Genomic DNA, 21,934 nt, shown 5'->3' on the forward strand with positions numbered 1-21,934 from the left:
TAAATGGAGAAGCCATTAGGCCGAGGCACTGTGGGCTCGTTCACTCTTGAAAGGGCTTGCCCAAATAGCTACACTGGTAACTGTGATGGAGATGAATCTTGCGCTGCTGCAGGGACTTCTCCCAGTAAGGCTTCGACCGCTGCCTCAAGTGAAATAACCTGTAACAGCAAGAAGAGTTTCTGGTGGCCTAAATGCATATGTTAGAGGTTTTATTAAAACATGGATTAGTGATTTAGTCTTTTTACCATCTTATTTGACATAACTCAGCTGGTAGTGTAAAGAAAGCTGCAGAGAAGTTAAACGACTACAGGAAAAAAGGCTTTCTGGGATGTACAAACACCATGATAGCCTAAAAATGCCCAGCGCGGGCCCTCCGTTCTGGTCGGCGCTGCCAAGGGCAGTCTCTGCAGTTTGGGGCACTTCAGGAAAGGCGTGGCTGAGCTGGAGAGACTCTTGAAGAGGAAAATGGCGACGGTCAGAGGTGAAACGTTCCAGGAAAAAGAGATTGAACAATAGGGCCTGTTCAGACTTACAAGAAGTGGAGGGAGGATGGAAGGGAAAAGAGCAATGAAAGAAATAACAAGCAGCCATCAACTACCTCGGAGGCCGCTGGGTGAAGAGGACGGACCCATTCTCTCGTTACAGGTGAGGACGGCGTGATGGCAGCGGCGGGGCTGAGCGGGTGGCACAGGCAGAAGGGCCCGCCGCCCCGGCCGCCGCGCAGGGCGGGAATTCCTCTCAGGAGAAGGGCAGGGGCGCGAGGCGCGCTGCGCCCGCCGGTAGCGGCACAGGGCGGCGGCGGCGGCGGGCGCCCCCCGGTGGCGGCGGCGGGGAGCGGCAGCCGGCGGCTGGGGAAGGGCTGGGCGCCCGCTCGTCCGTCGGTCCGTCTGCCCGACCCGCTGGAATTCCTTCCCTGGGCACGGGCCGGGAAGGTGCCCGGCCCGGCGCCGCCTCCTCGCAAAGGCCGGGCGCCACCTTCCCCCCCCCCCCCCGCCCCATCTCCCTTCGGCTCCCGCTCATGTGCCCCATTTAGGACTCTTCACCTGTGGTATCATCCCCCCCCCCCCCCAAAAAACCCTTCATCCAGCGCTGCGCTGGTAGCAACTGCTACTTAGTCTGCCATTTTGCTAATAACTGGTCCCTGGCCCATTTGTTGTGTCATCAGCTGCTTAGTTTTTATAGACGTTTAGGGAGGGGGAAGCTGCGGCTGTTTTGGTTTTATTATCAGCTGTATCCGATATTTAGCACCGTGAGACGCTCATCCCTGTTGGTCCTCTGAGGGCCGGTACGTTGCTGCTACCCTGCCCTTCCCGCGTGCGTTTTAGTCATCGCCATCCTCCGCCAGCCACGCGCCGATACTCACCGGTGTCAGAGATGCAGAGTCAGAACATTTACAGACGGGACTTCATCGACACTTACTTGTAAACCCTGGCGCGACATGGTCAAACAGCACACAAAGCAATTCCTTTTCCCAAGAAGCCGTTTGGTCTAACACTGACCAAGGATGCTCAAAGACCAATTCTGCCTTGGACACCAAACCAAAAAGTGTATTTTCTGCTTGCTCACGGAACAAAACCTCTCAGAATCTCTAGGACACCATATGTTGCAAGCTCCCAATATAAAGTATCTTCTCAGCAGTCAATGCTTGCTCATGCACTGAGAAAAGGGACTCGGAAATCTCTTTAGGAGAGCAGAGCTTGATGATTCCTGCATTTATAATGCAAATACTAAACCCCACAGCTATTCAGAGTTAATGCAGCATCACAGTTGTAGCCTGCTAGACCTCAGACAAAGAGATCCCAGAGCTCTGCTTTTTTTAATATCGGAGCTTACAGAGCAGGTGTTCCTTTGGCTGCTACAGATATACAAATAATACATCTCAAAAATCTTTTCCAAGGCAATGCTATCTAGATGCTCAGCTTAGCATTGGGGCACAATTCTTGTCTCAGGTGATTCCAATTTCACTGTGAGAGGAATAAAAGCCAAAGCAGCACTTTCTCATTTTACTACATGTCCTGTTTAGAGAAAAATAGTTTTGATGAAATACTTATTACGCAGTTAACTCCTGTGCTCCACCTTGGTGTCCATCCACATTTCTAGAGGGGGGAAGCTAGTTCAAATAAGTCCGGCTTTGTTCCACTCACAAAGATTTTCCTTTGGCACTTTCTAGATGTAAATATGTCAAATTCCTGCAGATAATCCTTTCCTGTCAATACTGCTTTAGGTTGGGATGGAGTCCTAGAGTTATGAGTGAGGATGGAAAACAACAAGTGGAGAAAGAATCAGGGTTACCTTGAAACTTTCAATTTTTCTTTAGTGACTTTCTGACTTGCGAACAAAGTTCTGATAATGTTTTCTTTTCCCCTCCTTTGTCCCTTTTTACCAAATTTCCCATCAATATCTGCATGTCAGGGGGATGGGGAATATGATGCTTAAATATTATTTGCTTTACAGTAATAATTTGAAGACACAAACAAAAACAGGGCTTGAGATGATAGCCACTGCAGAGCCACTTCTTTAGAGAGAGCACTGCAAGAGACAGGATCTAAACAAATGAGTTGACATTGTTGTTAGTGGCAGTTAAAAACAAAACATTGCAGTTCCCAGAGTGTGTTTGGGTGGTTCACACTTTGGCGTCACTCAGGCTAAAAAACCTTTCTGCCAGGTACTTCCCTGCCCTGGAAACTCAAAGTGCTCTGCACAAGGGAGCAGGATCCAACCTGCAAGGTGATCTGCCTGGGAGCCAGAGACCCGGGGAGGGCAGCAGGCTACCTCCGAGCTGCGTAGCCTGGGAAGCCTCGCTTGGACGACCACTGAGGAGCGCTCAAATTGTAAATTGAAAACAGTCAGGTCTTAAAAGAAAATTTCTAACCAGATGGGAAACTTAGAAATTATGGAGCGACAATGGTCCTGATCCCCTTTTCCTTCCCTGGTACAAAATCAAGGGCCAAAGCACTTTGCCCAAAGCCACACAGAAAATGTGTAATATACTCAGCAATGATTTCCAGTACCTAAAGCTCCAGAAAAGCCTCTCCTTTCTTTTGAGTGCATCAGAGCTGTTTACCAGAATACCTAATAGCTAACAGATCTTCCCATACTGAGCAAGCCTTTCCTTTTTGAAGTCCCCTTCTCAGGCTCTGGACACAGCAGCATAAGGACATTATCAAAGGAGGTAGTACTGGCTTGTTCAGTTTAAGGTTTAAACAAATATGGTTTATGGTGTTGGGGAAGCAGGCTGGGCCTCAGGGCATATTTACTAGCTATTTCTGTTCAAAAGATTGCAAACATTAATAGTATAGACAGCGGAATGCTCATCATTAAGCTCCAGAGTAAACACCTAACTGAGGGACAGCCTTCTCGATGCTGTTGTTTCCAGCTGCCTGGAGTTTCAGGCAGAGCAGCTACGCTGGTACATGTTCAGCTGATGCCTTCAGAGATCCCATCACAACCCTCAGAGCTAGAAACAAAGGGGACGTTGACTGATCTGAATGTAGCATGCTGAGTGAATGAAGCTGTTGTTATTCCTACGTCATGTGTATAACGCCATCGCCCACAGGTTCAGACCCTATCCTAAGAGCCGCTGGATGAGAAGACTTATTTAGGCACCTGTCCAGTGGAATGCTCTGGGCACTAAACTGCTCTCCCAATGGCTTATTTTGTAGGATTAAATGTGGACTTCAAGCACCCCATTCCGATAATTTTTGCCTCATCCCCATACCAGATTTCTAACATCATACATTCAGGTCTGAAGATGGTATTGTTCTTTGCCCTTTCATTAAATATTACACATTCTTAGGATGGTTTCTAAGAGAGGAAAAAGACCCTCGGTTCTGTCTAATGTGTTTAACATTTAAAAATAAGATATGCAAGAAAAAGAGCAGCTTTTCCATTCAGGAAGGAGATATTTGTATTGCTAAAAATAGTCCTACTAAGCTTTCCTGAACTTAAGATTGATGGTAGGATAATTAACGTTTGCTGGAGTCTGAATCCTTACAGATAATTAACTGAGGTGATAATAACCTCTTGGACCCATGAAAAAAACCTCTGTACTTGAATGCGTTCAGTGATCAAACTGCATTACAGCATCCCAGAAGAATGTCACAGCCTTCCAGTGGCTGCAGGTTGGTGGCACGACTGGAAAAAGCCCTGTACCTCCTCCCTAAGTCATTGGGGTTTTAAAGCCGCAGCAGCTGTAGAGGCAGCAGGATGACTCCTCATGGCCTTTGGCTTCAGAGGAACCTCCTTTGACTAAGTCAGGCCAGGACATTGTAGAGCCTTCAGAGCGTATTATCACACAGGCACTTTTGGGTTAACCTGTAGCAACACGGGGATTTATCTGTGGAGCTGTAGGACGTGAGGGTGCAGGCTACGCTTGTCCTTTGTGTCACTGTTCCCTCCCTCCACCCTATAGTCACGTAAGAGACTGCCTGCCCAAAGGAGCTGATCAACCGAAGGCAGCAGAGGGACAAAGACGAGGTGTGCTAAAGCAATGTGGCACACAGCAGAGAGATAACCAGTCCAGGTGGCTGGTGGCAGCCACTGCGCCTGTTATATTTTTATAATGTTAACTTTTAGGTGTTGCTGCACCTTCCCCTCCCTGTCTTCTGTAGGATCACATCTTTCATGCGATATGATCTGAGGCCCACGGACATGGATAGATCCTTCTCGGTCGACTTCCACAGTAATCGGATGAGTTGTGTGTGGGATGGGGATAGGGGAAGGTGAAGAATTCAGTTACAAGGCAAAATTTGCAAGGACCAAATAGAATAGATACCTACTGCTTTCTAAACCCCAGCCCCATTACATATTTTCCAGGGTTTGGGGAGCTTTATTAGTTTATAACTTTTTCCAGGGCAAAGAATCTTCTATTTCTTCTGTCCATTCCTTCAGTATGGACAGGGAACACTTACAACACAGTTAGCAATAGATAGTGGTGTTTATAAAATACAAGCCTCAAAACCAGTTTTTGGTTCAGGTCACGTAAGAAGATCAAGGACTTTAAGCACTGCAACTAAGTGCTCCAGAAGCACTGGCAGCTACATAACTCAAGGCAGAAATCACGTGTTTGAATATTCTAAAATTAGTGTATTTTCACCAAAGTCCACAGGAATCATCAAGGGTTGGGTGACGGGTTGCGTTTAGATTTCACTCATTTGTTCATCCGGTTTGGGGGATCACTGCTCACATGCAAACTTGCTGTTGTAGTAGAAGCTCTGCTAACAGTTTTGGCAGACAAGTATGTGTCTCCTATTAAAGTCTTAGGGTCCTGCCCCTTGCAGCATGCATGCTGACTCTGTACTTAACACGGCTCAGTAATGAAGCTCTTGTGCATGTGGAGGTCTGTCCCCAAACCTCAAACAGTTGGAATAAAGGCTTAATCTATCCAAGAGTCCTACTACACTGTCCTTTATTCTGATCCTGATTTGCCTTCGCTTGCCTTCACAAAGCTCTTCAGTTTCCTTAGGTTTGCTATTTTGTATTCATTAGAACTGGCAGAATTTACTGCTTTACCTATAAAATTAATTCACTAACAGAGCTGCTGTTTCAAATGGTTGCACAGAGTTAAATCCCTGTTTGTGAAAGTATTTGAACTATGAAAAGAAGCACATATATTAAAAAGAGGTTTTGGAGTGCTGTTTATTGTTCCTTTCAATTTCTCTCATGTCACCGTAACAAAAAATTATCCTCCCCCTGAAGAGCAATGAAATAAATCTAAGTGCTTAAAATCTTCACTGCATGATCCAAGTTCAGGACTAGGTGTGCTTTCTTGCATTGGCAAAAGAGAAGCAAACTGAGAAAAGATGCACTGTAGCAAGTAAAGTTCAGCATTTGCATTTTTGTCTGAACTATATAGAAGCAGCCAGGTGGTTAATACAGCTGTGATTTCAACGTTTCCTGGACAAAATTTGGAGATAAATTTGTCTCAGGATGATGGCTGAGGCTAGCAATCTGCACTTGATTCCTGCAAAACGGAATCAAGAACGCAACAAGCAGATGTACATTGCCACATTCTGCAGTGAATCCAGCCGACCTCACTACCGTTGCCTGCAAAAGGGAAGGAAGTTTCAGAGGGTGCAGCTATACTGTATCTTGAGTGTGAGCCCAAACTTCCTTCATGCCTAAACTGTTTGGACAAGAGCCTGTGCTTGGGAGTGGGGTTTAGTATGTATTTGAGCAGAGGAGCTTCCTTCCTTCTCTCCCTTCCAGTCTGCACCAGAAAGCAGAAGCAGTGATTTACTATGGGTTTATAAAGGCAAAGGGGGATTGGGGGCTCAGGCTAGCAGCTATCTCTCCCACCAGCACAGTTGAAACTCCCAGCCAAAGTGCTTACTCCCAAATCGAAGCACTTAGGTCCCTCTGAAGTTCGTACCGAGTAAAGATAAACGCATCCTGAAGTGCTTTTTTAATACCACAGGGATGGGCTTGACTCAGGAACCTGGTTTAAGAGAGGAGTTCTCCACTGCAAATGAAAAAATCTAGTCACTACGTGATTTATTAGTCCCTCTTCAATGATACTTTTGTTTTAAGAGGGCTTCAGTTACCCTCTGCTGACTGGAATTTTTCATTTATGTGGGAGAAGTATTGCTCCTTGACTTGAAAAATGACTTCCAGTGAGCAATAAATGCTGCGGGCCTCATCCTGTGGCTTTGGGCATGACAACTCACCACCGGTCACTTTGCCACAGGATCCTTGCCGTTCTTTCCCTGTTTTCTTTTTCTTGCCTTATGCTTTACACATGTTTGTAATTAGCTTTTTTTTTTTTTTTTTTTAAGTTGCCTTATTACATCTCCCTCTGTTCCAAGCTGTCAGCTATGGGTTTCCTTGTATGCCTTGTCCCAGGCATTCCTCATCAATGCACTCGCTGAAATGCTTTTACTGCTGGAGAAATCCTTTTCCAACATTGTTTCCAGTACCGTGAGGTAGAGCGAGTCCTTGCTGTTAAGGAAAATTCCCTCTGGGGAAAGATCTTAAGTGCAGTGAAAGACTCAAGACCACCAATTAACCTGCTTTCAAAAATAACGGCAACATTTAAGGTGTGGCTGAAATTCTTCTTGTACGTTTTGGTCTTAGACATTATATGCACATTTCTGACAATGAAACCTCTGTCTGGCTGTATTTTTGAGTCTCCTTCACAGTTATCAAGGAAAAAGGTTGGGTGTTTTTGCAGATCTCTAACGCAGGTTCTGCCAGTAAGTTTATTCAAAATAACTGTTTTCTTTAATATGAGTCCTGATCTTGCAGAGAATCTTACCGCTTCCTGTGCTTCCACCACAATATTGCTCTACCTTGTATTAATCCTTGGTAGGGAGCTGTGGGGTCTGTCTGTTCTTTCCCTGCCTTCTCCCGCTCCTTTCTTTAGGCGTATTTGTTACAAATACTGTATTGCAAGGCAGTTCGACTCAATTTTCTCTTTTCAAAGTCAAAATTAAACTATTTTAAAGTAGGTTTTTTACTTATCAAAGAAACTCTTGCCTACTTACAAACAAGAAGAAAGCAGCACATTGTCATGACGGTTGAACGATGTTAAATGTTGTAAACGTGAGTAAGCAGCTGTGTGGGAGACCTTCCCAGAGCACCCGGGTTCAGCAGGGTGCAGAGCTTCGTCGCTGCCTGGTCACCCTCGTGCACTGCTCCGGCAGCAGAAGGCAAAGAAAGACTGCAGCGCCCTTAGGATGAGGGGTAATGCTGAAGCCCCTAATTCTGCAGCTTGGTTTTCTGAGACATGAGAGCCCTTTCTCATCACTCCGGCAGTGTAAATGTACTTCAAAGTTAAAACAATTCCATAATCAGTCAGGAACTTGCATTACTTAAGATGTGGTGTAGAACAGGTCTGGTAGTGCCCATCTTTGGGCTAAACAGGTTGATTAACTGCCCCTTGCTGTCCCAAATCCCATAATAGTCTCAGACTGGGGCAGAATTTCCCATTTGCTGCCCTAGCAATGCATAGGGAGGCTAGCTTCTGTCGACCAGGCTTTCCGCGGTGATTGAAGAGATCACATGAGTAATTCACACAGCATTTGCTAAAGTGCATGTGGATCTCTGAAGAAGAACACTGATCACTCTTCATAAATATAGTATAATTATAAACATGTACAAGTCTTCCCAAATACAGGGCTATATTGCAGTTACCTTTCTAGCCGATTTGCCTGTACAGATTTGGACAGATATTCAACACTGATAATATCTTCTGAGAGTGCCTCAAATTCTCCTTATATATCCTTATATATCATAATGGGAGTTGTGCTTGGGGATCCTTCCACAGCCTCCAGCTCAGCTACTGCAATAGCAATGAGCAGGACTCAGTCCTGTGGGAGTAACAGTGCATCTTGCTTCTTGCAAGATTTAGACTTCAGCTTTGTGCTGAGACTTCTTCAAAGGCGGCCAGGAAGAGCAAGGTTGCCAAACCTCACTGCAACCCTAATGGGATTCAGTCGTCCAGTTCCCCATGGCGGCTGTGAAATCCCACTCTCAGCTCCGTATCTTGCTATTTGCATAATGTTCACACCCCCATGCTGTAGCTTGGCTAGCATCAGTTTAGTTGATGGGCCCAGAGAAAACACAGGAAACACATCAGAGTAAAGAAGGAAATCAAGAGAAAATCAGATAACGACACTCATCCTCAGCATCGCCTTGAAATAAATGAGTTAGATGTAGAGAACAGAAGGAGCAGCCACCAACTAAAAAGGTCAGGTTACCAGCATGAGGCTATTTAGACAGTGATAGTAGGAATGGTGATCAGATATGCAAAGCTTTTGAGATGCAAATTTAAATTCCCCTGGTCAATGGCATGGCTCCAGATGTTCTCTAGCGTAGCAGGTCAGAATTTTTTCCACTGTAATCCTGCTTTCTCCTCCAGGTTCCGCTGACCATAAACTTTTCATTAGTGCCCTTAACATAAGGCACAAAAGTCTTCAAACTAACACCTGTTGCATCTATTTTTATAAACCAAGGGACTGATTGGTTCCACGGGGATTCAAGAATAAACCATATTTAGTAGCCACAAAGGTTTTCTATTAACTTTATGTTTCTTTTCCTTTCAAAACTCATGACTATATGGCCTATATGTGCCGCCTGCTGCTGTTCCTTTTTGACATAAACCTCTCTTTGTTTTGCTCCTTTAAACTCAGTGCCAGATTCTGCTTGTGCTTGTGCCCCTGTAGATCCAAAATAACTCCTTGGACGCTAATGATGCAATTCCAGTCTCTCTCTGGGGTAACTGAGAATAGGAGCTGGCCCTTGTCGGTTCAAATTTACCCTTGATGCAACTTCATTGAGGGTGAAGGAGCTGCCATGAGGGTATTTTGGCCTCACCGCCCCATGACACAAAGTGTTTCCTGCAGGCTGCAAACAGTTTGAGTGTTGTCCAGCCGAATGTGGTGAGTGCAGCAGGTCACATACCTCTCATAAAGCTCTGGAGCTAAACTGGGTCAGTGGAGGCACGGCAGTCCACATCAGCTACAGAGTGGCCCGTGTTATTTATGTGAAGGAAGAAAAATATGTGCAGATGCATCCATCCAAACCTGTAACTGGAAGTGACAGAGGCGAGGGGAGTTCCCCGCTCCGCTCTCTCATCAGAGATCCTCGATAATAACCCCTGACGGAGAAAGCCTCTTCCTGGGCAGCTGCAGATTTAATTTTGGTCTTTGTCCAGCCCAAGCAGCTCAGATCTCTAAAGAAGTGGATTTTCTATACAATAGGGATGGGATGCACCGAAGCGTGAGGAGGAGGCGGGACACCAGGTGTCTATGAATGAGCTAACGAGGAGCCCGAAATGCCTCCATATCCCTCCCCTGCCCCCTTGTTCTGCCCTTGGACTAACACGGAGCAGCACAATGGATCAGTATTAGCCCCGGCGCAGCTGCGAGAGGTCAGGCCCTGCACTTTTGTACAGGAGTCTTTAATTTAGGCTCCCTGGGGACTCATTTTTCAACCAACGAGAGGGCTAATGCTTGAGCTATCGGGGGAAATGACATCAGTCAGTGAGAGGACAGGCATTTAAGAAAGGCAGCTTGTACTTTAACCTCTCCTACCACACCCTTGGTGTGATGCTTAGGTAGCCTTTTCTGCCTTGGTCTCTTTTTAGTAGCCTGTATAAAGTCAATAGCCCAAATCTGTTCACCTATTCTGCCACTGATTTTCGGGAACTCAAAACTTAAGGAAATAGGTAATTGCTTTTCGTGGCACTCAGTGTAAGGTTAAGTCCAGAGACACCAAGTCTGACAGTAAAAGAGGCAGAAATAGATGTGTGCTTTTTGCTAACTGCATCATAGGCAGAGTTAAGATTATCTTCATTCTGATCTACTCTCCCGACCGCTAAATATTAAGCCCTTTTGATCGGCTCTGATGCTCTACAATGCTGCCTGCTACTTGCACAGTATTATTTTCTACCTAGTTTTATTGACATGGCCTGTGTTATTAACTGCAAGCTATTTCTCCAGGGAAAATTAGGTTGTCCAGCCAACCTGCAAGGAAGAGAGGGGATGCCTTACGCACGTGTAGCAGGACCCCTCTGTCTCTAGTCTTTGGACAACTAACAAGTAGCATTAATGAACTTCTGGAGGGTGCAACCCTTCCTGGCTGGAATGGTGGTGGTTGTGATGGTGGCAGGAGGGAAATGCTGGTGAAGGCAACAGGGCAATCCTCAGCACCAGGAATGGGATATGCACCAGGGAAAAACATCCACTGTAAGGAGCGAGTACTGGATGTGGGCAATAGTGGCCTGGCTGCCTTCTCACTGAGACTAAAGAAATCTGAAGTAAATGTAGAAAAATCAGAGAAAATGCACCTGCAGGAAAAAATTAGAGTAAAGTAGGAAAGGAAATAGGCTATGAAAGTTGTTATCTAGCATCTGTGCTGAAAAGCAAAAATAAAAATTTCCATGACTTACACTGGTATAAATTAGTATTATTCCTACTGAAGTATGTGGAGTTACACTGGCATACACACAAAGGAAAATGAGGTCTCATAAAGAACAACGGTCTCTGGATTAAACCCATTACTGCTGTAAGCAAATACATTCCACAGACCTCAAAGAAGCCATGCCTGCTTGTACCCATGGTGAATTTGGTTCATTTTCCCTGGAGGCCTTTTTCCATTTTAAATATAGCATGCATGCAGATGGCCAGAGCGACAATGGGGTGCCCAGCTTTCTATTAAAACAGGCAGCTTGACTGCAGCTTGAACGTAGTGAGGTGCTCCACTGTGATTATATTTTTAGAGCTATCAGTGAACAATATGTCAACTCCTTGTCAGCTTGGGCTTTCAGATCCTCAAGCATCAACATAAACACAAAGGGATGTTTAATATTGATGGCTAATATTGACAGGATTCCTAGTATAGCTATTTAAGCAATACGAGCTTGCATGTGTACATACATACAGGTATGTAGATATAATTTTATATATGTGCTGTTATACCACAGACACACACACGCGCACGCACACATGGGCAGAATTATTATTGATTATAATAATTCCTTGGAAATCAGACACTGCCATGTGTTTTGACTCAATTTATCTACTTTCCCTCAGGGTCAATCCAGCCTTCTCTCAGGAGTGCTGAATAGTCACTGCTCCCGTTGAATGCTGTGGCAGCCATGCACAATCACCTCCTCTGAAAATCACATTTAGCTCTCACAAGCTTGCTTATGATGGGTCCTGGTCTGCGGGTGCTTCTCTTATTTTCAAATAAAAATATTCCCATTATATGTCTGCAGTATCTTCCTGGAGGATGAGTCCGACAACCATACCACTGGCAGCTGCTGTTCTTGAAATGGGACTCTGCAAAGCTTCACTTCAGGCTTCACTTCATACTTCACTTCAGGCCCCTTTGAGCTTTGCCTGTTGTGCTAAGAAATGTATTTTTGAAAGCGCATCTCTGTCATTAGGAATGCTGGGTCTTCTGCAAACAGTCGTCTTTTCCAAACAGCAGCACCTCAGGCATCTCTGGCTGTGTTGTAAGTTTGCAGGCAGGCAAACAGAACGGCCACCGAGCACCTGCTTTATTAATTACAGGAGTGTTAGCTGGTACAGAACAAGGTGGCCTTTTATTCCTCCTGGGGCTCTTTTCACCCGAGCAGCCCCCATGAAGGGCAGACACACCTTTGGTCCCCCTTGTTCCTGGCGGAAGAAAGGAGCTGATGTTGCTGTGGCACTGCAAAAGGTCAGTGATGAACACAAGCTTCGGTGTCCTCCTTTTTGGCCAGGAAGCAAGTAGGGGTCATTGGCAGAGACCTAATGATACTTAAAATTGATGAATGCAGCAATTAAAGGGGGACGTGGTAGCTGAGAGGCATATTACACAGTGTGCCTTTCTAAGGGCTAATTATCACAGTTGCAAGGGCTTTGCTCCTGCATTGAAACCTGCTTAAATCAGTTTTACACAGATGTAGCCTGATGGTCTGGTCCCAGAAGCGGTACTTTTAGTCTTTCCATGCGTCAGATTTGTGGTTTCAAATAAGCCATGACCAGGACAATACCAGTGGCTTGGGCTCTTACGCGAGATGCTTGTGTGCTCCTGAGGACCATGTTGGGAGCTGGGTTTTACAAGGGACATCCCAGGCAATCCCTTTGCCTGCAAGTCTCTTTGTGGTGGGTGTGAGCTTGAGCAGCCAAGCTGTTACAGGCCCCTTTCCATCATAAGAAGTCTCAAGGCAAAGGAATCTTGCTTGAGTAGCAAGCCTGAAGGTAGGACAGCAACAGCTTATAACATGTCACATGAAAAAGTTTCACTGATCACTTATCACCGGCACAGGGCAGTTTTACACCAGGAGCCTTTCATGGAACCAGGAACCAGTCCCTGTCTTAATTTCTAATCACATCCCCTTTCATAGCTGTTGAAATCTGATTTATTAATTCACAGAGATTTTTTCTTCAGGAGAAGAAAAGTAAATTCTGCTCAAAACCCATTCAAAGATCTCACTGACCACTGATTCCTGATACTACTTCCCAGTGAAAAATTCATCAATCAAAAAGATCTGCCTATCACTCTGTGTCTGTAGCACTCCCAATGCAGCCAGGTCCTGGTTCACAGCTCCAGATATCTGCTCACGGACAACAACAACAGATAAGCAGGAAGGTTTTGTCAGTCTTCTGACAGCTTTGAGTGCAACATGTCTAATACTGTCTTCAACCACACTCTGGCCAGCTTCAGCGACGTTCATCCCAATTTACATTCAGGTTCGCATGCCAAAAATCATATTTACCGCTTAAAATACTGTAAAGTAGTTGAAAAATGTTGCTGAGCAGCACTGCCGCATGCTTGCTTTGCAGACAGATTTTTTTCTACAGATGCTCAACCACTTGGTGGTGCTACAGAAAGGGTCTGCTTCGCTTCCTAGAGCAAAGCAGGTTTCTTGTCTTTCATGAACAGTATCCAGAGATCACAACAGATAAAGCTCTGTGGCAATAAGCACCTTTCTTCCTCTCTCTTTTCTCATATAAGTACTGCCATTGCAATGGTCAGGTTGAAATCTTAGAAATCTAGCTATCGTATTTCCCCACTGAATGTATGTGTAAAGTTACAACCTCTGCTAACTCATTTCCCTCTGTTGGGTATTTGATCTACACATTTCCAATGCAGCTGAAAATTGCAGAAGAGGGGGTGTCCTGGGACAATTCACCCATTTAAAAATGAACGTGCCCCACGTCACCTTATGCTTGTTTTCCCCCATGATCCAGTGCTAATTTTTGGTTTTCTCTGGCATTACCACTCGCAGACAGCAAACCTTCAGATTGCGCATTCAAGAATTGACACTGCAGTGACACAGAGCAGAGGATGTGGGTCACTCGGTGCAAAGCCAGCGAGATCTGGGCACCGACACCCTTCAGCTCCTTGGAAAACCCCGGGCACACTCTGTGTGTGCCAGCTGGCACACAGGGATGAAAGGTGAAACCTCTCCTTTTTATCAAGCCGGGGCAGGGAGGTGATGAAAGCCCCCATGAAGCAAAGTTCTTGAGCTTCATGTCTAGGTCCTAAGGGGGAAATGCCCACAACAAGCCTGCCGCATCTGCCCCAGCAAGTGAGAGTGGGCTGGGGACCGAGGGATGGGACAGAAGACTTCAGACAGTATCATGGTGAGGGGGGATGAATGCGGAGGGAGAAGATTAGTAATTTCCAGCTGTTTTGCAGCAGCATCTGGTTGATTCTAGACAGCCTAACTGGTGTCGTCTTTGTAGGTTTCAGTGCTAGCAAAGGCTCCTGTGCATGGAGCCCTCGCAGAGATTAGCTCAAGCTGAGGTAAAGTGAGAAGGATTTGGCCTTGCTAAAGCAATGAGAAGTATGCAGAGGTCATGTTGCTCCTCTTATTAAATTCGAATTCTTTTTTCATCTTGGTAACAGACCTTCAAACATGTTTTTTAGAAATGAGTGTCCTGTTCCATTAAAAATAAATCTGTTTCTTTCTTATAACACAATTAGTGTCAGCAAAGCATTCTGCAGATCCAAGAAGATTTATTTTTGTATAATTCTTGGGAGGCAGGAAAGAGTATTCTAGTTCTGGAGGAGAGATAAAGGGACACAAATTTAAAAGTGTTTTTAGACCCTGGGCCAGTTTTTCTGATTCACCATAGCTCATGGAGGGGAGGGAGGCATGTCTTCAAGCCTCTGTGGACTTGCTGGGGAAGGTAGGTCATTCCTACAGTTAGCATTACCCAAAGCATTGTGCACTTTGCATTGATACGGGGAAGCTGGCGGCATCAATGTGTTGCCTCGCTTCTCCCTGTAGGATTGTGGCTGCATCTTCTCTTAAGATCTGTTGTCTTTTTGGGGTTGTTGAACCGTGACTGTGGCCTCAGCGCAAGCTGGAGAAGCCTAGGGGTGGCTGTCATGTGGACCAGCTAGCATCAGCTCTAAAGAAAACGACCTGTCATCTTAGCATAGCAAGAACATCTTTTTGCCACCCCTAAACCCCCCCACCCCAGCCCTGACACTCACCCTGCTGTGGGCCCGGCAACGAGGATGGCATTGGAGTCAGAGGGGCTGTCACTGTCCCCCTGGATGCCAGCGCACGAGGGGGCGGTGTCCTCTGCTCCCCTACGCCCGCTGTGGGGATTTCAGAAATTTGCAATTCCCTTTACGCTGCATGAGAAGCACAAAGGAAGCAGAGAGCCACGAAACCTTCCCTCTCGTAATTCCCTAGCCAGTGAAATGAAATTTTCATGCATAATGAGGCTTTGATCAAGTTTGTCGCTTAGCCAATTTGCTATTGATTTAAAGAGTTCTCTCTGCTAGCAAACAGGCATAAAGGATGGGATTTTAAAAAGATCTAATGGAAAATTATATTTGGTTCTCGGGCATCTATGCACGAACAGATCCATTTTCCATTTAACTGCTCTTTGTAGTTTGCTGCCCCAGATTTCTGGGTATGTCCTTTTCCTGTGGAAGTCATACTGTATCATTGGTACACATCCTAAAGCCATAATATTCTGTTTGCGTCTTTCTAATCTCTTGCCATAAAATTATTATATTGCCATTAACAGCTTTTATTATTTGACCTAATTTTATTTACAAGTCACAGACAACACTATTTTCTAAAGCCAGGAAGTAGCTGCAGACAAATGAAAAGTAAACAAAGCTAAAGGAAGCTGGCAGCCTCCACGCTGAATTTATTTTCTAATTTAGTATTGTTCTGACTTTGAGAAACTAATGATCAGTGAAAGAAAAATACAGCCAGTCTTAGAGTTATGAAGCTGTGATGCACACGATGCTGAATTCCAGTATTTTAGTGGGAATTTAGAGGGAGGTGGGGAGCAGGAGATGATTTCTCAGGGCCAGATTGATCCTTAGCATGGAGCCCATGGCAAGGGGTAGAGTTCTCCACCATTCCCCAAAACACCTCCAGGAGGGGAAAGGGCTGCCTTTCGGGAAGGCACGATTCAGCCCCTGCTCCCCTTTGTCTACGGAGAGAAGGAGGCTGCCGGTCAGCCAGCCTGCAGCACATGTGGGAAAGAGGGACTAGAGAGCCACGTTGCCATCTATTCCCCACAGATTTGTCTCCTAACAGGAGTAAGGTGGCACACAGTGCCCTCTTCCCCTCTAGACTTGAACCGCACACCCACGCTGCCAAGCCAGGGTGGTACCCAGGGAAGTGATGCGCGTTATCAGTCGAATATAACGAATGCTGTTCCTTCTGATGTGGTACATTGCATATCTATCATAACACAGCAGATGTTATCTTCTAAGTGTCATGGGGTCCATTTTCAGTAACTGGGCAGGATTTGCTGTCATTATCCCAGGTATCTGCTGGTCAGTGATAGTCTTGGGGAAACGCTTGTATAGACGAGTGCATCCAAAGGCACGAACGTCCAGTAACTCACTGATGCCACACACAGCATGAGTTTTAGTGTAACATCTTGTGCTCAAACTTTTTCACTCTAAGAAATATATATATTTAAGAAAAAATAATACTTATATGTCTTTTTTACTCCCTATATTATTGGAATAGCCTTACCCTTGTATTTCCAAGAAAACTGGTTATGCATCCAATAGCTGCGTGAAAAGAGCTATACAATCTAGACACAGATCCGCAGATCTCAACATCAAAACGAACATCTTGTGCAAAACATACTTTTGGTTTTCTTCACCACAGGCATCGGCGCAATGAACGCCACACAAAAGCCACAAGTGAGGCTACAACGCCGTTCCTTGTAGGATCTACCCAGTGGCTGCGATATCTCCATTCCATCGGACTGGGCAGGAAATCCCAGAGTCCTGGCGGGACGTATCTGCCCCATCTCATCCGTGAGTCATCCAGGATGAAGGGGTCACAGTGGCAAAAGTTCACGCTTCCCCATTACGTTCCCATACAAACATCTCCGAGCGAAGGCCCCCGCAGCGCGCGGCTCCCCGGCAGGATGCCCCCCGAGCCCCTCAGCACCTCGGCTGCATTTTCTTTCCCCCTTCTCCGCTCCGGCTGCCGACCGGCAGCGGCACAACTCCACCCTTTTCCGCCACAACCCACAGGCACCACCGAAGCCTGCCCGTGTTTACCGGCCAAGGGCGCGGGGTTGCAGCACCGAAAAACAAAGGCACCTCGCTTGCACGCGCCGTTGTGCTGGGGGAGTTGCGGCCGGAGGACGGCCGCTGTCGGTGACGCTTCGGAGAAGCCGCGTGTGTATAAGCTACGCCGAGAGCGGTTGTTCCACGTGTGGGAGCCGGTGGTGGGCAAAATAGGCCAGGCGGAGGAGATCCGGCTGCCTACACGTGGCCTAACGTGCTAATGGTTGAACGCGATGCAGCCAGTCAGCCTCTCAAAATAAGGGCAAAAAACCCAGAGGTGGCGGAAGGGAGGGAGCCGAAGGCAGAGAAGGGAAGTGATAAGAGGAGGGGAACCCGCTGCTGAGTGACTTAATTACTTTTTTTCACTTCTGTTTTGCAGTTTGCATTGGTGAGATACGCAATCCAGCGACCGCGGCCTGCCGCAACTCCCTGCTCACGATGATGAAAGCTGCAGTGTTGGTTTTCCTTATTACAGCCTGCTGATGTATGTGGACTTTAATCCTGAAAGGATTGATGTGCAGGGGGAGGGAGGGGTGGCTGGTAGTTTGGATCGCATGGCTCATTTATTTAATAAAAATAATATATAAATAACAAAATAAACACACCATCACAGAGTTTTACTGAAAGAGTATCTAAGCTGAAGGAGAAATAGGAAAGCAACAGAAGAAGAAGGAATTGTGTGTGTTCAATCCTTCTGGAAACCCTGCAACAGAAGAGACCTTGAGCCTCAGCCCCTACCTTTCAGTTTTCTCTACTGTGCGGTTTGGATTGTTTCTCCTCACTTCTCAGTGGTGTTGAGTCCCGCAGTTTAGCAATAGCGGTGCGGAGTTCAGGTATCACACAGAACTGTTGAGTGTAGAAAAGCAGATTTTACATCGATAAAATCATGTGACACAAGCATACAGGGACACACATGCATATGTAAATATGTAAATGAATTTTCAGATCTGGAGATGTAGATTCAGCAGGCGATTGCTATCCTCTGTGCTATGGATATTCCAATAAAACATACCAAGCAGTAGAAGAAATAACCAGTATTACAGGAAAAAATGATAACACATTCATTGTCTAAATTCCCAGTGAAAGCCACTGAAGCAAAGACCTGAGGCTTGGAAATGGAACTTTAAAAGATGTTTTATCAACATGTGGCTCTTCTCCTATTGAAAGTCTTATACTCTTACAAAGAACTCCAGCCTAAATTCCTGAGTCCTCTCCTAACAGACTTAAAAATATTCCTCAGTTTCTTCACTGCCCATAAAGCTCTGCAATGGGCCCAGGATCCAGATTCAGAGGGCTTAACTCCACCTAAGTCTCTATATTTCCTATTGCATGGACATCTCAAGAGGCTTAGAGGCAATCAAATAACAAAGAGGAGACACCTCAATTTAGATGGAAGTTATAACTTCTGCATCTGGGCCCTGGATCCAGATCCAGGGTGTGGGTATTCATTACTTGACTGAAGTATTGTTTTAATAGTGAACTGACATCTGTGGGATGCAAACAAGACACACCTCAAAAGGCCACTGCTTGTCAAGGTAAAGTTTTTTATACGGCTCACTACTGAGAAAATCAGTGTTACAGTCTTAATCCTGAACTTGCATGACTCCTACGATTTTCACAGAGCATGCAATTTCAAGGATTGGATGTGAACTGCCAGGGCAGATAATATGCAGATACCTGCTGCAGGCAACAGACGGATGCCAGCCGTCTCTGCCAGCTGCCTCTTTCTAAAGGATAATCCCTATCATTGAGTGGAACACATTAACATGCTTTCACTTCATCAGACCAAAAAGCTCTCTCTCAGCAGGTACTTATACAGAGGAGAAAGTTCATCTGAGAGAATGTCCTCCGGTTTCGCCTGCCAGCATCTTCCAAATATTTTCAGTTATATCATCTTCAGATTTGCAGACTGGGCAATGCTGAGCACTTCAGCTTTGTCCAGCAAATGCGTACGCCTATACTTAGCTTGATCATCAAGCATGAGCAGTCAAAGCAACTCAACTGACTTTAAGACTATGGTTATGTGTTTCTCCACATACAGACTAGAGCTCAGCAGAGAGGACTGAAACGTAGGAGAGCAGCACATCAGGATCAGAGAATACGGCCTGTTGCATCCAGGAATCCCTTTAGTACTCATTTCTCCGTTTTCCTCTGCCTTGTGCTGTAGGGAACAGTCAGAGAAGGTATTCCAGCTCTCCAGCAGTCCCCTGGAGGCCAGCCTTTGTAAGGGTGATAACAACACTGTTGAACACTTTACAAACACTGGAGAGTGCTTGTGAGCAAAAAGTCTGTTTGTGTACAAATGATACCATCTCATGCATATGCAATATGCATAACTGTTGCACAGAAAGTACCTGGCTCAGTTTGCAAAATAAGTGTTTGTAGCAAGTATCTTTGAAATCCAGTGTTGTTGTTTTTTTATTTAGCTAAATACATGGAGTGAGTAACAAATAAGATAACAGATAACAAGTAAATTGGGCCATTTTGAAAGTTCATGGCAAAAATTAATCCTAAAAATGTACTGAGTTTTATGATAAATTTGTACTGCTAACATGTTGCAATCTTTTAGGATTGTTTTCCAACTCACACTGACTTCAGGAAGGTAAGCCTACTGAAACCAGCGGCTTTATCGTTGTTATTGTAATTATCTGTATAGTTTAGATTTGGTACAACATATCCTCCAATACTGTTTTGCAAATTGGAGCCTAATCCTATTTCCTTTGAAGCTGGCTAGCAGAAGTCTGCTGGTTTCAATGGGAGGATAATTCCTTTCTGTGAATAAGGAAAAGCATTTACGTAAAATAATACTGTCATAAATGAAGAATTCCCTAGTGGTGTCTATAAAATCAGAGAACTGAAATTCTCACCAAATGTTTATTTCAGAGGCAATGAAACACTGCATGTTTTACACTGACATGAACAACTAGAACAATGCAAACTGCCTACAAAAGTCATTATTTAAGATTTTCTATGTCCATTCTAACATTGTCTCACCTTCCCTCTGTGATTTTTACTTCTTGGTACTCTTATACCTGTTGTGAAGGACACTGGTTTACTATTTGCTCTGGTGATTGTTATTCCTGTAGTGACAAGTATTAACATTGATTGCAAAGATGACAATATGCTAAATATTAAAAGGAAATATCTCTGTATGTTGGTGATACATTCAATCATATGTGTGCTTCTATATCTATCATTATTTTCAATTCCCATTGCTACTACATATGAGCACAGAAAGTTTCTTGTGTCCAGTTTTAATTTACATATTTAATTTGCTTAATGCCCTCTGGCTTCACATTTAAGAGTGTGGAAATTTAAAAGGAAAAGTGCTATTTCTAATGCTACATAGTACCTGTGCTTATTGCATTACAAAATTGGCATTTTTCATTTTGGAGCTTCTGGTATTTTATTATGCCTTATATCTCTCCAATCACAATATATAGCAATGATTCATGACATATTTCCTTATAGAACTGGTGATGTATGCTTCCAAGCAGCTAGAAGAGAATACTCTCGGGAATATTAACAACACTCACGAGTATAACATAATGAAACCTATTTTCATCACTGGCATTCATGCTTTTCGGCTATTCAAGAGGTATAAAGGACGTGGATATAAGCTATACCGAGTTCCAGCCTGGAGGGAGCTTCCAGACAAAGATAGCTGGACACTCTTCCCTGCTGCCTCTGGGGGGACCGAGCCATTTCTGAGCTGCTCGTGCAGTCCAGTGCGCAGTCAGCTGGCACAGATCAGAGCAGGACACAGGCTGCTCTCATCTTTGGTGGGACCAGGGCTTGCACTGGACATGCAAAACCACCAGGCAGTTGTTACTGTCATCTTGATAGACTGCCATACCCTCGGCACTCAGCAAGATCGAGACTCTGATTTAATCTATTTAAGTGAAGTTGCGCTGAGATGAACACATGCCAGGACAATTTTTCACTTCTCCCGGCCGTCAAGGGCACCTCTCCTATTCTGTGTTGCCATCCCCGCTCCTAGCTCCCTCCTGCCTCTTGGTGCTGCTGCATCCCCATCCCAACCCTGTGCCAACCCCTACTTGCAGCAGGTCTGCCCTTCGTTCCTTCATGTGGATGTTTCTCGGGGCAGCCCCTCAGTTTGAGAAGAGCTATATATAAGTGGGTTTCAAACTGGGGGCACTGAAGGCAGCTGATGCAGTAGCAGATCTCCCTCTCCTGCACGTTCAGGCAGCCCAGGCATTGCTTTATTCTGTGCCAGCTAGTGGGAATGCAGTAGCGCTTCAGAGCATTAAAATAAAACAACAAAAACATGAAAGCTACCAATGTCGTCTTATTTCTTACAAAGAGAAGGCCACAGAATTTTTGTCCTTTCCACAATTAAAATAAAGGAAGGGGCTACAGGAGGACAAGGTGCTCTTTTTTTGTCTAGTAAAAGAGAGGCTTCCCTTACCCTTTCTGCTTTGGAATATCCAGTTTGTGGTGCCCTCCGTGAAAGAGATGTTAAATTTCATGCTCCAGGGCTTAAGCCAATATCAGACTGCCAAAGATCAAGGACCCAACGTGGGAGGTGTTACTTCCGACCACTGCAGGATTCTTTCTGTCTTCTTCAACCCCTGCAGCGTGGTGCTGGCTCCTGCCAGGAACAAGGTACCACACTAGGCAGACTTGCCTTAAGCCAGTCGGGCACTTCTGCTGATCCTAAAATGAAGGTGCAGAGATGGTAATTATAAAGCAACTTGTGTTTTCAAGCTCATCAAGTCAGAAGGGCTAAGGCTGCAACCTCAAAGCAGTGTGTTCACCATCTCAGGAAGAAACCTTGAGGAAGTCCAGCCTTACGCACTGGCCTGGTGAGCTAGAGGAACCAAACCAGAGTCCTCACCAAAGCTCGTGCCTGGGTATCACCCCATCACCTTGACACTCCCGAGTTAGTTACCTCTGACAAACCTGAGCCTTCACA

Source organism: Aquila chrysaetos, chromosome 17, assembly GCF_900496995.4.
Source record: "Aquila chrysaetos chrysaetos chromosome 17, bAquChr1.4, whole genome shotgun sequence".
Lineage (NCBI taxonomy): Eukaryota > Metazoa > Chordata > Aves > Accipitriformes > Accipitridae > Aquila > Aquila chrysaetos.